This window comes from Octopus sinensis, linkage group LG9 (genome assembly GCF_006345805.1).
Source record: "Octopus sinensis linkage group LG9, ASM634580v1, whole genome shotgun sequence".
In the NCBI taxonomy this organism is placed as follows: Eukaryota; Metazoa; Mollusca; class Cephalopoda; order Octopoda; family Octopodidae; genus Octopus; species Octopus sinensis.
Genome location: NC_043005.1, coordinates 64,259,286 through 64,264,285, shown reverse-complemented (window position 1 = coordinate 64,264,285; position 5,000 = coordinate 64,259,286). Strand labels below are relative to the sequence as shown.

Sequence of the window (5,000 nt, the reverse complement as noted above, 5' to 3'; positions counted from 1 at the left end):
TTTAATCGACCCCGAGAGGATGAAAGGCAAAATCGACCTCGGCGGAATTTGAACTCAGAACGTAACGGCAGACGAAATACCGCTAAGCATTTCGCCCCGCGTGCTAACGATTCTGCCAGTTCGCTGCCTTTCAACCAAAATATCTTATTTATCCCGACTCTGATATCAAGTTCTTTTTCTTCCGACAATCAACAATGAACGGATATATGTATATATCTGTATATATGTATGTGTGCGTTTGTGTGTGTGTGTGTGTGTGTGTGTGTGTGTGTGTGTGTGTGTGTGTGTGTTGTGTGTGCGCGCGTGTGCCTGTGTGTACGTGTATGTGCGTGCGTGGACGTCTCGTGTGTGTGTGCATGCGCGTGTGTTTATCTATACATGAAAAAGATGGAAGTGACTTGATTCAAACAGGAAAGGACTGTCACAAGCAGCTTTCATTGCAAGAACCGCTTAAACACACACACACACACACACACACACACACACACACAAACACACACGCATGCATGCACGCGCATACACACGCAAACGCGTACAAATACATCTGAACGCGTGTATACGTGTACGAATATATTTGTGTGTGTGTGTGAAAGCGCAACACATATCTGTATGCGCTTCTCTTAAAGGGGATAAATGTAAAGAAAACAGAGTCAGCAATTTTGAGTTGGTTGAAAAGCGGTTATATAACGACGTTAACGCTATGTATATTGGAGAAAAGGCGAGAGACTGGCGCCGGAAGTATTTTCAGAAATATTCCTAGTAAATATCAGATTGACCGACGAAATCTTAATGCAATAAAACAACTTTCAAAGCTATTGATTGAGTGTTGAGTTGCTTTCATCCGACAAGCCTCTTGGTAAGAAATGAATTCTTCTAAAATCAAGTTTGCCTTTATTTAATGAAATTATTCATTTGGAACAGAAAATTACAGGAATTAACGGGAAAGTATTTGGTCAAGGTTCGTAGTTTAAATTTATGAGCAAACATGTTAATGTTTACATTAAGTGTAAATCCATGTTTTATGGCAAAATTAATTAGATTTAAAAAAAACAAAACAACAACTATTTAATCATGGAGTAGGTAGAAGGTTGAAAATCAGTTTAAAATGTTCGGTTAAAAGCGAAGGGTGGAAAGAGTGGGAAATTAGCAGTTATTCGAAAATACTTGAGAAAGTGGAATTAAAGTAAATGTGATACAGTGACGCTCATACATTATGGTATATTAAATAGAAGTATTGATAAACTTAGTCAAATAAGAAGTGCACACTGCATAACTATGCTCCCACAAATTCACAAATATTAATAAGTTTGTATGCATGTATATTGCATAACATTGGTTTCAAATTTTGGTACAAATTTAGTAATTTTGGGAGAGAGTTAGGTTGATTACATCAATCCCAGTGCTCAACCGATACTAATTTTATTGACCTTGAAAGGATAAAAGGCAAAATCAATCTCAGTGGAATTTGGGCCCAGAACATTAAGACAGAAGAAATGCTGCTAAGCATCTCGCCCGGCTTCCTAACATATATACGCCATACATTTATACGCCATACAAAATCAAACAAACACTCAATTATATTTTATTTACAACTAGCAGTATCGCCCAGCGTTGCTCGGGTTTGTAAGGGAAATAACTATATAAGCATTTTTAGAGAGTTACTTCCCTTATATAATAGCAAAAAATGCATTAAAAATGGGAAAAAATGATGGTAAATCGTAGGAGACACACACAACTTCACTTTTATATATAAAGATTTTCATGCTTTTAAATATATGAACATGCATCGTTATATGTGTATGAATGAGTGTGTGCGTATGTATATAAATGTGTGTTTATGTATGTGTGTGTGCATGCATGGGATAACCACCCACACATCACATTCTTCTACTTAAGCCCATCTACCTCCAAGGTACTCTTTTATACATGAGCACAACATCCGACCTATTAGAACTACATTCTCACCCGGTCGCCTAAATATTTTCTCCTCTCCCCCACCTCTCCTCCCTTTTTTCTTAATTCTCATGAAGGGATTGCACTCGAAACCTTAAACATCCTTTTCCTTTCCTTTCAAGAGTTAATCTAATAACACTTCTGGTAAAATTTGTCCCTCTCGTTGTTTCACTTCCTATGGTTGTTCATTCATCACACACACACATATAGACACACAAACGTTAATATATATATGCATATATGGGTACAGGACGTCACCAACAGTAAACAACATGAAATGCGAAAACAAATGAGTTCAATGCACAAACAACGAGAGAAACAAATGGAAAACAGGACGAGTAACATAAAGAACGACCCATCATCAGTTGTCGGCTGTCTATCTGCTCCTCATTTCGAGCATTGGACGACAATATGTGTCGAAGACAGTTGCTCCTATAAGCACCACAATAAAATTTGTGATTTATGGAGGGTCAAATTTGGGAAGAAAATCAGGACAGTGGAGGCATACAAGGAAACCGAACGAAAACAAAATGGAGTGTTGTTAGACCAACACGAGGGTAAAATAGCAAACGCTGGAGAAGTATTTTCTATGACAAGAGAAAAGATAGAAAAGAGAGATATAAGATACATCTAGTCTTTAGGACAGCCCTGAAAGAAAAGGAAGATGATCATGTGAGGAAAAGAAAGATGGACGATGGTCACGTGTAAGCAGCCTGAAAGAGAGTAAAGGAGAAAGCGAGAGAGAGGGAGGCAGATAGAAAACGTTGAAGGAGAGAAAAAAGGAATTGGAAAATGGATGACATAGAAAACGACAGGGGAAGAAGACAATGACAGAAATAGTTTGATGAAATTTTATTTAACAATAAAGAAATCTCTATTTCACGATAAATTGTTTTGTAACTTTAAAACATGTAATTTATATTATAAATAAATTACTTACATGCCTGCGTTAATGCAGAATGTAAAAAATCCTTCAAAATAATGGATTCTGTCGTTGTGAATGACAAATGAGGGTTCAGTTAAATAAACTGGCAATCATGTTCTGTGGACACGCATGTGTCTCTTGAGACCAGCCGGTGCCTTGCAAACTTTTTGGCAAATGGAAAAAGTTGATGACTTAGTTTGCACGAGTGCTTGTAGATAATATATTACGTGTTTTCTTGAGTGGACGACAAAGCCTGCTTTCTCGGCTGCACAAAACTACAATGACGAGTAAAATTTTCAATTAGAGAAGCGGCAGTTTGGAATCGACTTTGCTCAAATCTTTGAACTGAGGAGAAGTAGGACTGGCACCAGGTCCTATGTTCTGATGCTTTATTTTCTCAGTAAGAAAAAGGAATGTATGTATGTTAATTTAGATTTATCAAAGATATTCAGCTCCGTATGAAAACATCTCGAAGTCAGTGAATATAATACAAATACAGGAGTGGCTGTGTGGTAAGTAGCTTGCTTACCAACCGCATGGTTCCGGGTTCATTTACACTGCGTGGCATCTTGAGCAAGTGTCTTCTGCTATAGCCCCGGGCCGACCAGTGCCTTGTGAGTGGATTTGGTAGACGGAAACTGAAAGAAGACTGTCGTATATATGTATATGTATGTGTGTGTGTATGTTTGTGTGTTTGTATTTGTCGCCCTAGCATTGCTTGACAACCGATGCTCGTGTGTTTACGTCCCCGTCACTTAGCGGTTCGGCAAAAGAGACTGATAGAATAAGTACTGGGCTTACAAAGAATAAGTCCCGGGGTCGATTTGCTCGACTAAAGGCGGTGCTCCAGCATGGCCGCAGTCAAATGACTGAAACAAGTAAAAGAGTAAAAGAGAGTGAAGAGAGAATCTGTATACACATACACACACATGCACACACTCACACATACAAATATACATACATATACGTGAATATAATATATATGTAGATGGATTCATAGTATGTATATATATATATATAATTGTATGTATTCATATTCATATATGTATGTGTGTATGTGAGTGTGTGCGTGTGTGTGTGTGCGTATATTTGTGTGTATGTGTACATATATGTGTTGAGAGAGTTCCAATGTCTTTTATAGTAATGGCGATACAATAAAACGTAATAATATACTGCTGTAGTGGAACATAGTAATTATATTTGTTCATGACAGTTGACATCTCTCAATCTCAATACCATTATTGCACACCGTTTAAATTATTAAAGACGTCCCCATTGCAATGTATAAAGTACAAATGAATTTAAAGACCAAATATTCGGTAATGCGATTATCATAGAAATGTGAACATTTTTTTCTATAATACTTAGTCTACCACACAATCGATAACCAAGTACTTCTCCTCTTATCTTACTCAAACATAAAAAAACTATATAGTCTTCTTGTATATGTAAAATTAGATCGGAATAGTATAATAATTCTTGTAAAAGCTAGAAGAAAACATCCAAGCAAGTTTTCACACTTCAAGTGACATGATTAACGAACGAAATAAAAAATAAAGTACATTTGATACTGAAAAGAAAAAAAAAAACAAACGAATTTATTTTGTGTTACGATTTTTACTTGATATTTTCTGACGTAACTGTAAAGTGATTTTGTTGTGTACGGCAAAACTTATATTTAATTATGTGTGTGTGTGTTTGTGTGTGTTTGTGTGTGTGTGTGTGTGTGTGTCTATACACATGTATACATATATGTATATATATATATATACATATAATAATAACAATAATTCTAGGATGGAATCTATAAATATTTAAACACATCACTACGCGCGTTTCCATAAGTCACATAACTTTAACATCAGAGTCCGTATCCTTGGTATGAGTACAATATAGTCCGTATTATCTGTGGGTACCCGGTATTTATCCTACGCTATTTATCCTACATTATATCGGTATAACCATGATGCATCCTCGAAAAATTGACTCACTAGTCAGTAACATTATACGAGCTTTATTTGTATACACTTAACGTTACCATAAACGAATTTAAAAGACACACACTACACACATACTACATACACACACACATATACACATACGTATGTATGTATGTATGCAT

The 5,000-nt window shown here is 36.3% G+C and overlaps 1 long non-coding RNA gene across 1 annotated transcript in view; it reads left to right on the top strand.

Moving 5' to 3' along the window:
• The first annotated feature begins 645 nt into the window (after window positions 1–645).
• Window positions 646–5,000, top strand: part of LOC118764863 — a 16,460-nt gene continuing 12,105 nt past the window's right edge. The window contains exon 1 of the long non-coding RNA XR_005000686.1: window positions 646–856. This is a non-coding gene — a long non-coding RNA (uncharacterized LOC118764863). The remainder of the gene's footprint in view (window positions 857–5,000) is intronic.